This window comes from Pelodiscus sinensis, chromosome 1, assembly GCF_052426305.1.
Source record: "Pelodiscus sinensis isolate ZL-2025 chromosome 1, ASM5242630v1, whole genome shotgun sequence".
In the NCBI taxonomy this organism is placed as follows: Eukaryota; Metazoa; Chordata; order Testudines; family Trionychidae; genus Pelodiscus; species Pelodiscus sinensis.
The window spans coordinates 76,449,120-76,461,928 of NC_143052.1; positions in this window are offsets into that span (position 1 = coordinate 76,449,120).

Consider the following 12,809-nt stretch of genomic DNA (forward strand, 5'->3'; position numbering starts at 1 on the left):
CTGCTACCCATTCCTTTCCTTTGGTGTCCTCTAGTCCTTCTTTATGGGAACTCAGGAAGAACTTTTCTGAATGCACCCTCTCCACCCAACCCCTGCTTTTAGAGACCTCTATCCTGTCCCCTCTCCGTCTCCTCTTTTCTAAGCTGAACAGTCCCAGTCTCTGTAGCCTTTCTTCATCTGGGACCTGTTCCCAACCCCTGATCATGTTAGTTGCCCTCCCCTCTCCCAGCCTCTCTCTTCCCCTCTCCCACCTCCTTTTCCCAGTCTCCCCCAGTTTTTTTCAATAAAGACAGAGTCAATGTTGGAAGAAACGTTATCTTTATTTTGTACATCAATAAGAAGGGGGGCTAGGGAAGGGTAAGTGGAAGGAGGTGAGGGAGGAATGGGGTACGAGCCCCCGATGGGGAGGACTGGGCTGGCTCTGCGGGCTTCTGGGGGTGGAAGCTCTCCTGCAGCCCCCCAATTACTCCCTCTCCCCAGATGGCAGCCTGCGGCAAGTGCAGCCGGGCTGATGGCCGAGTAGTGTGACGTGCCCAGTGTGGGCACTCAGGGCACTCCAAGCCAGAACTTCTTTGCAAGCGGGGCACCCCTTAGAACTGTGTGTCCGGGGTGGGGGTCGGGACCCTTTAAGCGCAGCCCTCGGCTAGCCTGAGACAGCATCTCCATGCTCTAAGTCCTCCTTTTATGCCCTGCCGGCACTGCTTCCGGCCATCCTTAAGCCCTGTTCAGAGTCCACTCAATGTGGACTTACTAGTTCGAACTAGCAAAACGCTAGTTCGAACTAGTTTTTAGTTCTAGATGCGTTAGTTCGAACTAGCTTAGTTCGAATTAACTAATTCGAACTAAGTTAGTTCGAACTAGCGCTGTAGTGTAGACGTACCCTAAGGGATAAACTATCCATTTTACACATACAGAATGGGAAGTGACTGTCTAGGAAGGAGTATTGCAGAATGGAATCTAGGGGTCATAGTGGACCACAAGCTAAATATGAGTCAACAATGTGACACTGTTGCCAAAAAAGCAAACATGATTCTGGGATGCATTAACAGGAGTGTTGTGAGCAAGACACGAGAAGTCATTCTTCCACTCTACTCTCCACTGATTAGGCCTCAGTTGTGTCCAGTTCTAGGCACCACAATTCAAGAAAGATATGGAGAAATTGGAGAAGAACAACAAGAATGATTAAAGGTCTAGAGAACATGAGCTACAAGGGAAGACTGGAAGAATTGGACTTGTTTAATTTGGAAAGGAGAAAACTGAGAGGGGACATGATAGCACTTTTAAAGTATCTAAAAGGGTGTCACAAGGAGGAGGGAGACAAATTGTTCTCCTTGGCCTCTGAGGTTTCTGAGGCAACAGTTTTAAACTGAAGCAAGGGAGGTTTAGGTTGAACATTAGGAAAAACTTACTATCAGGGTGCTTAACCACTGAAATAAAATGCCCAGGGAAGTTGAGGAATCTCCATCTCTGGAGATATTTAAAAGCATGCTGAATAGATATCTATCAGGGATGGTCTAGAGACGGTGTTTGGTCCTGCTATGAGGGCAGGGGACTGGACTTGATGACCTCTCAAGGTCCCTTCCAGTTCTAGTATTCTATGATTCCAAAATAACTATTTCAGAATAGCAGTAGTGTGGATGCTCTACTGCTGCTATTTTGAAATAGCTCCTCCCCAGGGTCATTCACAGTAATTACTCCCCAGTGCCTGCTGGGTCTCTAAATCAAGTGAGTATGTCCACATTAGGGAAGCCTGCCTCTGACTAATTTTGAGGCTTCTCTGTAGTGTAGACGTGCTATTTCTAAATAAGCTATTTCAGAGTGTTTCTTCCAAAATAGCTTATTTCAAAATAAGCATGCAATGTAGACGTACCTTGTGTGAGGTGCTAGTCAATATTTTTTTTCATTACTATTCAGCATGTTCTCCTGGGCCTTATCTACTGCAAACTATTCAAACACTGTTATGAAGATCAATTATTAATTTCCTCTGCATGACCTTTTTAATGGTATTTTTCAGAATAGTAGCTGAGTGCTCCACAGTTAATTTATCTTCACAACATTCCTTGAAGGTGAGGGGGTAGTATCTCCATTTTACAGATGGGGAACTGAGGCACAGAGAGATACATCTGCTAATTTTGAGTGCCCTATTTGAGACACCTAAGACTTGAGTTTTCAGAGTGCTTCACATTATATGGCACTTTGAAGCAAAGCATTCAAATGACTGCAGTTGAATTTGTGAATACTCAGCATTTCTGCAAATGCAGCAAGTCAAACCTCAGGATATTAAGTCTGGCATGCAGCAAATGAGCACAGAGAATTACCACCTCTGAAAAGCTTGAATTAAATGACTTACTTAACATCACACAGAACTTCTGTGGCAGAGGCAGGGATAATATTAGTCATGAAACTACCCTTTTGCTTCCCTTTATGCCTGCCTCATTCACCATATACCCTTCAAATTCTACAACAAATGAGGCAAGGCCCTACAAGCAACAACCTCATTTATTACATAATCCTGATTCATCCTTGCATCAAGACCATTCTATACACAGAATAAAGCAGGAGTCCTGTGGAAAAAAATCGTATGTGAGTATGTTATTTAAAATGGTATTGCAAGGCATAAACACAAGGGGGGGCAAATTAAGATGATCAGGAGAATTTGTGTGTAATTTCTATATTTTTATAAAAAGCATAATGAAAAAATTGAAATTCCATTGTGTGACATCATGTTGACAACCACATCAGCAGGATTGGAAACTTTAGATTCACCCCATATGCCTTTGCCACTTGAGCTAACTGAGCTATAATAGAAATAGTGTGTTGTCTTCCTTTATATGAGCTAGCACTAATGGGGAATGAACACATATTTCATCAGTAGATTTCACTGACAATGGAGGAATGTTGAGCCCAAAGACCTTGGGTTCTATTCAGTGTTTCCTATAAGCTATGCGCTTGGATAGTAACCCAGTCATTATGGCAGCAGGAGTCATGGGAAGTGAAACAACCTTACAGCCTGCTCTGCTCCATTGCCCATCTCCCATCTAGATTGCTCTGCTGTGGAGCACTTTGGCTCTCTCAGCTTTGCTCCTCTGAGCTCATGTTGCTAAGGTGAAGCGGAGTGACTTACCTGGCTGGAACCCCTGTGTCACTCTGCTTCCTGTGGCTCCCACCACTGTGGTAACTGCAGGGGGGCCTGACCCCTGCTGCCGCTCCACATCAGGCCCTCCCAGGTAATCTCCAGGCTGCTCTGAGTCCCATGACTAACACAAATATGGTGGACTGTCTGACCCATAGGATGACATGGCCCTTCAAAGCACAGAGCTTAGGGTGACCATCCTGAACCATCCTATTGATGGAGCAGTTCCAAGAACAGTCTACACAATCTTGTAACAGTTAACAGGGTATGACTCGAAATTCAGAAGTGTCCCAAAGAAAGGGAAACAAGGAAAAATTCTGAAAACAAAGGAGGAGCAAGAAAATAGAGGAGTTGAACACCTCAAAGAAATGCTAAACAAACCATAACAAATTATAAGACTGGAATTTAATAATGATAAACCATCAGACTTAGAATATAGATGTATTTAAGGTAAAAATTGCAGAAGTTAAAAATAACAAGGCACCTGGTCTGAACATCATTCATACTGAGATGCTTAAATATGGAGACGAAGATGTGGAATAAGTCATCTGTTTGTTGTGCAACAACATATGGACAGAGGAGAAATTGTGAAAGAATGGACTCTTGGTATCATAATCAAATTACTAAAGAAAGGTGATCTAAACAATCGCTCAAGATGAAGGGGAGTAATACTTTTGTCTGTCATAGGAAAAGTGTTAGCAACTGTCATCGTGACTAGAATGAAAGGACAGATGGATACCATCGTACGGAAACAGCAATCTGGATTTAGACAAGGGAGATAATGCACAGACTCCAATATCCCAACATGAGTGAGGCAGCCAGTGCCAGCCAGTCCTCCACCACTCCCCAGGAGCAGTCTGCAAGCTCCCCAGGGGCCAGAAAAGGTGTGTGCCTTCTTGGTCCAGTGCAGAGATCATGGATCTTATTGAGGTTTGGGGGAAATCCTCCAACGTCCATGATCTCTGCTCTAGACGGAGGAACGCGGCCATCTACAGGTGGATGGCTGCCAGCCTGGCCACCAAAGGCCACATGCAAAGCCAGGAGCAGGTGCACACGAAAATAAAGGAGCTGCAGCAGGCCTATGCCAGTGCCACAGGGGGCAGACCCAGACTCCTACCCCTATTTTGATGCCCTGGACCGCATCCTGGGAGGCCAGCCGGTCCGTGCCCCCGAGGTGGTCATCGACCCTGAGGCAGAGGGCCCTGGCCATGAGACCGAGGAGGAGGAGGACAGCCAGGAGCTGTAGGAGCCTGGAGGGAGCATTTCATGCACCCAGGAAGCCCCTAACTGTCCCAGTGAGACTGTTACCGGTGTCATCTGAGACTGGGGAGACAACGACATGTGAGTGCCATCACTGTCCCCTTTTGCGGCGGGGGGGGGGGGGGTAGGAGAGGGGAGGAGAAGGAGACTACAGATCATGCAGCAACCTGTGCATTTTCCATGCCACCCCTGGGCATGTGGCTCCAGCTGGCTACCGCACAGGGGCCTTGGCCTGTTACCCACATGCATGTATGTATGAAGGCACATGATATGCTCCTGACCCTGGGGTAGGACACTGCATGATGGCCTCCCTCCACAAGCCCCCTCTACACAGAGACAGGATACATTCCTCTCCCCTTCCCCCACCCGCACTATATACAGCATAGGGGCATGGGTGCAGTCCCAGGCCAGCTTCTACTCCTGGGGAAAGCAGGGCATGCCGAACATGGCCTGTGTGCAAGCACATTGGCTCCGATGGTCCTTGCCATCCTCGCCTTGCAGAGGCGGACTGGGCTTCACTCACTGTGTCCTCAGGGAGAACTGACCACTTCTCTTGTTTGTCCACAGCCGCAACAGCTGTGAGTGCAGGGCACACCACCCCGCCCAGGACATCCTCCATCACCCAGGGCCAGCAGGCTGACCCGTAACCAGGAGAAGTACCAGCGGCAGCACCTGCGGATCCTGCGAGGGTGCTTGAAGACCTGCAGCTACAGCGGGAGAGCTGGTGGGAGCTGCTTGACCAGGCCCATGCCATCTCTGACCACCTGAAGACCCTGGTGCAGAGATTGCTGCCTCCTGCAACTCCAGCCCTTGATGCCGCTCCAGCTACCGCTTCTCATCCCACTCCTGCTCCCCCTCCCAATTCTTCCTCCCCCCACCTGCCCCACCCTCCATACCCGCTCCCCTCTGGGGATGCCAAGGCCCCCCGCACCTGCAGTGCTGAGAGACAGGTGGGCCAGCAAGACCCCCAACCCTGAGCTTCTCCTCCCCCTTCCTCTCCTTGCCTCTCCCTTCCAGCTCCCTCTTCCCAGGTTTTCCCCTCCCCTCTCCTACACTAATCTCCCCTCTCCTGCCCTCATTCTCCCCTTCACCCCAGTTTTGTTCAATAAAGAGAGTTTGTTTTTGTCAACACATGTGTCTTTATTTACATGAGGAAGGGGGTTAGGGAGGGGCCAGTGAAGGGATGTGATGGTAAAATGAGGCACAAGCCCCTAGTGGGACACACCAGGGGAACTTTAGTCCTCCTCTGGGTGGAAGCTCTCCCGCAAGGCCTCCCGGATATGGACAGCCCCCCGATGGGCCTCCCAGCTGGCAGCCATGCAGGGCTTCATGTACAGGCCAGCCAAGTGGTTGGCCTCTGCCATCCAGCCTGACAGGAAAGCCTCCCACTTCCTCTCACACAAATTATGCAGCACACAACACGCTTCCACCACGTGCAGAACATTCCACTCGGAGAGATCCAGGCAAGTGAGGAGGCATCTAAAACAGACCTTCAACTGACCAAACGCCCCCTCCACCGTGATGCGGGCCCTGCCGAACTTGGCATTAAAGGCCTATTGGGAGGGGGTTGAGGTGTCCCGTGAAGAGCTTCATCAGCTAAGGTTGTAGGGGATAGGCCGTATCTCCCCCAGGCAGACAGGCATGTTCACGTCCCCGACCATGATGTGGCAGTTGAGGAAGAAAGTCCCAGCGTGCAGCCTTTGGCACATGGAGGAGTTGCAGTAAACCTGCACATCATGTGCTTTGCCAGACCAGCCCACGTTGATGTCCATGAAGTGGCCCTGGTGGTCAGACACAGCCTGCAGGATGATGGAGAAGTATCCCTTCCAGTTTACGTACAAGGACGCACAGATGGGGATGAGTGTCCCATTGATTGCCCCCCCCCCCCCCACAGTTGGGGAAGCCCAGGCCACCAAACCTCTCAATCACTGCGTCCACGTCAATAAGGTAGATGACTCAGCGGAGCAGCACCCTATTGATGGCCTTGACCACCTGCAGAGGGACACACAAAACTGAGAGTCCAGGGGTACCAGGGTTGCTGAGAGTGTTTGACTGTTTGAATTTTACAGTTTGAAGTGTGAATTGAGTCTGATTCCAGGGAGTGCTAGCAGTTTCAGTTTCAGCTTCTGTGGCAGTTGGGACTGAGAGCCTGCCATTGTTCCCTTGATTGCCTCTGATTAGCCTCAGGCTCAGCCTTCCCCTGTGTGACTCAGAAGGGGGCAGGCCTGACCTAGGCAAGCAGGCTTTAAAAAGCCAGAGCAGTGGACCAGGGGAGCGAAGCGGACAGGGGACTGCAGACAGGGGAGTTGAAGAGGGAGTTGAGCAGAGGGAGTGACTGATGGTGATGAAGACCCGAAGCGCTTGTGCCAGTACTTCTCCTGTCTCCTCCACCTGTGCCTGTATCCAGACAGAGAACCTGAGCATGGATGCCTCTACCCAGGTCCTGGTGTGGTCTTGCTGTATTTGTGGCTTGCAATTCCCACTGAGTGATCTCCAGGCTGGGGGAGACAACCGTTGTGAAAGGTGCCTGCTGGTTGAATCTCTCAGGCAGCAGGTGGGAGAGCTACAGGAGGAGGTGGCCAGGCTGAGGAGCATTCGAAGCCATGAGGAATTCCTGGACAGTATTCCTGTGGAGTCCACGGAGGTCACTGTCCTAGGATGTGGGATTGTTGACCAGCCACTTATAGAGGAGGCAGTGGTGCAGGGTGAGCACTGGCAGCTGGTTACTTCCGGCAGCGGGCAGTGTTCCACCCCTGCTCCTAACCCTCCCACTGTGTTGTTACATAACCGTTACACTTTACTTTCTGCAGGAGACAAGGAGTCACCCCCACAGTGGAGGAGACCAGGCCTTGCACCACCAAGGTTGAGCAGTCTCCTGCCACCACTGCGAGGAGGAAACGTAGGGTAGTGGTGGTTGGAGACTCTCTTCTGAGGGGAACGGAGGCATCCATCTGTCGCCCTGACAGCTCATCTCGAGAGGTATGCTGTCTGCCAGGGTCCCGTATCCGAGATGTTACGGAGGCATTGTCGAGGATTATCCGGCCCTCTGACTACTACCCCATGCTACTCATCCACGTGGGCACAAATGATACTGCCAGGTGTGACACTGAGCGGATCAAGTGTGACTACAGGGCTTTGGGAGTACGGGTGAAGGAGTTTGGAGCGCAGGTGGTATTCTCTTCGATCCTTCCTGTCAAAGGTAGGGGCCCGGGCAGAGAGAGGTGCATCCTGGAGGTGAATGCCTGGCTGCGACGATGGTGTCGCCAGGAGGGATTCGGCTTCCTTGATCATGGGGTGCTCTTCCAGGAGGGACTGCTTGGCGGAGATGGAGTTCACCTTTCCAGGAGCGGGAAGGCCTTGTTTGGACACAGACTGGCTAACCTTGTGAGGAGGGCTTTAAACTAGGTTCGACGGGGGCAGGTGAGCAAAGCCCACAGGTAAGTGCTGCATGTGCGGGACTGGGAGATGGGTTGGAAATGGGGGAGACTACGGCCTATAATGGCAAGGAGAAAGGAGGGTCAGGACACAACAGGGAGGCAAGATCAAATCAGTATCTTAGATGCCTATATACAAATGTGAGAAGTATGGGTAATAAGCAGGAAGAACTGGAATTGCTAACCAATAAATACAACTATGATATCATTGGTATTACAGAAACCTGGTGGGATGGGACGCATGATTGGAATGTTGGTATGGAAGGGTACGGCTTGCTCAGGAAGGACAGACAGGAAAAAAAGGGAGGAGGGGTTGCCTTGTATATTAAAAATGTACACACTTGGACTGAAGTGGAGATGAACGTAGGAGATAGCCGTGTAGAGAGTCTCTGGGTTAAGCTAAAAGGGGTAAAAAACGAGGGTGATATCATGCTAGGAGTCTACTACAGGCCACCTAGCCAGGTGGAAGAGGTGGATGAGGCCTTTTTTAAACAATTAACAAAACTATCCAAAGCCCAAGATTTGGTGGTGATGGGGGACTTCAACTATCCAGACATATGTTGGGAAACTAACACAGCGAGGCACAGGCTTTCCAATAAGTTTCTGGACTGCATTGGAGACAACTTTCTGTTTCAGAAGGTTGAAAAAGCTACCAGAGGAGAAGCTGTTCTGGATTTGGTTTTAACAAATAGGGACGAACTAGTTGAGAACTTGAAAGTGGAAGATAGTATAGGGGACAGTGATCACGAAATAATAGAGTTCATGATCTTAAGGAAAGGTAGAAGGGAGACCAGCACAATTGAGGTAATGGATTTCAGGAAGGCAGATTTTGATAAGCTCAGGGAACTTGTAGGTAAGGTCCCATGGGAAGCAAGACTGAAGGGAAAAACAACTGAGGAGAGTTGGAAGTATTTCAAAGGGACGTTGTTAAGGGCCCAAAAGCAAACAATTCCGCTGTGTAGGAAAGATAGAAAATATGGCAAAAGACCAGCTTGGCTTAACAAGGAGATCTTGCATGATCTCAAAATAAAAAAGGAGTCATATAAAAAATGGAAACTAGGACAACTAACAAAGGATGAATATAAGCAAGCAACACGGGAATGCAGGGGCAAGATTAGAAAGGCAAAGGCACAAAATGAGATCAAACTAGCTACAGGCATAAAGGGAAACAAGAAGACCTTTTATAAATACATTAAAAGCAAGAGGAAGACCAAGGACAGGGTAGGCCCACTGCTTAGTGAGGAGGGAGAAGCAGTAACAGGAAACTTGGAAATGGCGGAGATGCTCAATGACTTCTTTGTTTCGGTCTTCACCGAGAAGTCTGGAAGAGTGCCTAACGTAGTGAATACAAGCAGAGAGAGGGTAAGTTTAGAAGATAGGATACACAAAGAACAAGTTAAAAATCACTTAGGAAAGTTAGATGTCAGCAAGTCACCAGGTCCTGATGAAATGCATCCCAGGATACTCAAGGAGCTGATAGAGGAGGTATCTGAGCCTTTAGCTATGATCTTTGAAAAATCATGGCAGACAGGGGAGATTCCAGAAGACTGGAAAAGGGCAAATATTGTACCCATCTATAAAAAGGGGAATAAGAACAACCCAGGAAACTACAGACCAGTCAGTTTAACGTCTGTCCCAGGGAAGATAATGGAGCAGGTAATTAAGGAAATCATATGCAAACACTTGGAAGGTAATAAAGTGATAGGGAATAGCCAGCATGGGTTTATGAAGAACAAGTCATGCCAAACTAATCTGATAGCTTTCTTTGATAAGATAACGAGCCTTGTGGATAAGGGAGAAGCGGTGGATGTCATATACCTAGACTTTAGTAAGGCATTTGATACGGTCTCGCATGATATTCTTATTGATAAACTAGGCAAATATAACTTAGATAGGGCCATGATAAGGTGGGTGCATAATTGGTTGGATAACCGTAGTCAGAGAGTTGTTGTTAATGGTTCTAAATCCTGCTGGAAAGGGATAGCAAGTGGAGTTCCTCAAGGGTCTGTTTTGGGACCCGTACTGTTCAATATCTTCATCAATGATGTAGATATTGGGATAGAGAGTAAGCTTATTAAGTTTGCAGATGATACCAAACTGGGTGGGGTTGCAACTTCTTTGGAGGATAGGGACATAATTCAAAATGACCTTAGCAAGTTAGAGAAATGGTCAGAGGTAAACAGGATGAGGTTTAATAAAGAGAAATGCAAAGTGCTCCACTTAGGAAGGAACAATCAGTTCCATACATACAAGATGGGAAGCGACTGTCTAGGAAGGAGCATGGCGGAAAGGGATCTAGGGGTCATAGTGGACCACAAGTTGAATATGAGTCAACAGTGTGATGCTGTTGCAAAAAAAGCAAATATGATTGTAGGTTGTATCAACAGGTGTGTTGTAAGCAAAACTCGTGAAGTCATTCTGCCGCTCTACTCTGCACTAGTTAGGCCTCAGCTGGAGTACTGTGTCCAGTTCTGGGCGCCACATTTCAAGAAAGATGTGGAGAAATTGGAAAGGGTACAGAGAAGAGCGACAAGAATGATTAAAGGTTTAGAGAACATGACCTATGAAGCCAGGCTTCATGAACTGGGCTTGTTTAGTTTGGAAAAAAGAAGATTAAGGGGGGACATGATAGCGGTTTTCAAATATCTAAAAGGGTGTCACAAGGAGGAAGGAGAAAATTTGTTCCTCTTGGTTTCTGAGGACAGGACAAGGAGTAATGGGCTTAAAGTGCAGCAGGGGAGTTTTAGATTGGACATTAGGAAAAAATTCCTAACTGTCAGGGTGGTCAAATATTGGAATAAATTGCCAAGGGAGGTGGTGGAATCTCCCTCTCTGGAGATATTTAAGAACAGGTTAGATAGACATCTGTCAGGGATGGTGTAGACGGAGCGTGGTCCTGCCTTGAGGGCGGGGGGCTGGACTCGATGACCTCTCGAGGTCCCTTCCAGTCCTATTATTCTATGATTCTATGATTCTATGAGATTCCAGGGGTACCAGGGTTGCTGAGAGTGCTCCTTCCCCACCACTGCCCCACGCCCCCACTCCCCAGGAGCAAACCCCTTCAATCCTTGCCACTGCGGGCAGTCCATAGTGTAGATGGGAAAGAACAAACCCTTTCCCCCATTTTCCATAGGGCAGCCCATCCCCTCCTTGCACTCCCCTCCTGGCATAGTGGCTGGAGATTGCCATACCTCCATGAGCACCGCTCCAACAGTGGATCTCCCCACACCGAACTGGTTCCCCATGGATCGGTAGCTATCCGGCGTGGAGAGCTTCCAGAGGGCGATGGTCACACGCTTCTGGAGGGAAATGGTGGGACTCATGTGCGGAACCCATCGCTGCAGAGATGGGGCGAGCCACTCACAGAGCTCGAGAAAGGTGTCCTTCTTCATCCTAAAGTTCTGGGTCCATTGTTGTTCTCCCCAGTGCTCCAGGACAATGTGGTCCCACCAGTAGCTGCTGGTGGGGCATGCTGGCATCCAGGAGCTGCAGCTGATCCTACATTTATCCCAGGAGGGTCCAGATGATGGTGTGGGGGTTGGGCTGCAGCAGATGCTGCGAGGCAGCCTGCTGAAAGCGAAGCCAGGCTTGCAGCAACACATCCAAAAGAAGCACCAGAGTGTCCAGGGGCAGCTCCGGTTCCATGGTGCAGAGTGCTGTGGTGTCCCGAGTGAGGGCAATCAGAGCACACAGAGAAAAAAATGCTTTGCTGTCCTTCAGCGAGGTAGGCAAGCAAGCAGGGAAACCTGAGAACTGGCTGTCCAGGGGGGTCCCTTTCAGCACAGGCCTCAGATAGCTTCAGGCAGCAGCTACACAAACTAACTCCTGACCTGATGCCCTGCTGGAACTGGTTTCAGCTGGCCTTAAATGCGATTCAGCGTCCAATCAGTGTGGACACGCTATTTCGAAATATCAAAACGTTATTTTGAAATGCATTTTGTGTGAAGATGCATTATTTCAAACTATCTTATTTCGAAATAACTATTTCGCAATAAGATATTTCGAAATAACGCTGTAGTGTAGACGTACCCTTATATTAATGAAGTACGGGGTCTGGGACAGAAGTTAGGTACAGGAGGAAGCTCTGAGTAAGAGACTGGGCTGTAGAAAGGGGATATGGGGTCTATAATGGGTTTGGGTGCAGGAGAGGATTCTGAACTGAGACAGGAAGTTGAAGTACATTATAAATAAGAAGGAGGCAGCATTATCTCCTGCAAATGTAAACAAAATAGTTTCTTAGCGAAAATTGTTTTTTAGCAATTGGATGAACAAGAAATAGGGCTGAGTGTACTTGTAGGCTCTAAAGTTTTACATTATTTTGTTTTTCAATGCAATTATGTAGCAATCTACTTTTATAAGCTGCCCTTGCACGATAAAGGGATCTCACTACAATACATGTATGAGGCAAATTAAAAAGTATTATTTATTTTGTTTTTATTTTTACAGTTAAAATATTTGTAATAAAAAATAAATATAAAGCAATCACTTTATAATTTGTATGTTGTGTTGTAATTGAAAATGTAGAAAAAACATACAAAATACTTAATACATTTCAGTTGGTATTCTAATGGGGTATGTCTACACTTGCATCCTAGTTCGAACAAGGGATGCAAATGCAGGCATTCAAAATAATCAATGAAGCAGGGATTTAAATATCCCGTGCTTCATTAGCATGATCTCGCCGGCATGTTAGTTCGAATCACAGCTGATTCGAACAAGGAAGTGCTCGCCTGGATGCGTTAGTTCAGCCCAAACCCCTTGGTTCGAATTAATGTTACTCCTCAAAAAAAGAGAAGTAACTCACTTTTAACTCCTCACTTCACCACTGAATCCTCCCTCAAATTAGATCTTCATCCGATCTGTGAAATGACCACCGCCAACTCTAACAGAAGAGTCCTGGCTGGATGTAATCACAGAACCCAGATACCCAAACATGCATTTTACTAACTGTAGACTGCAGCCATCCCCATTGGCAAGACTAG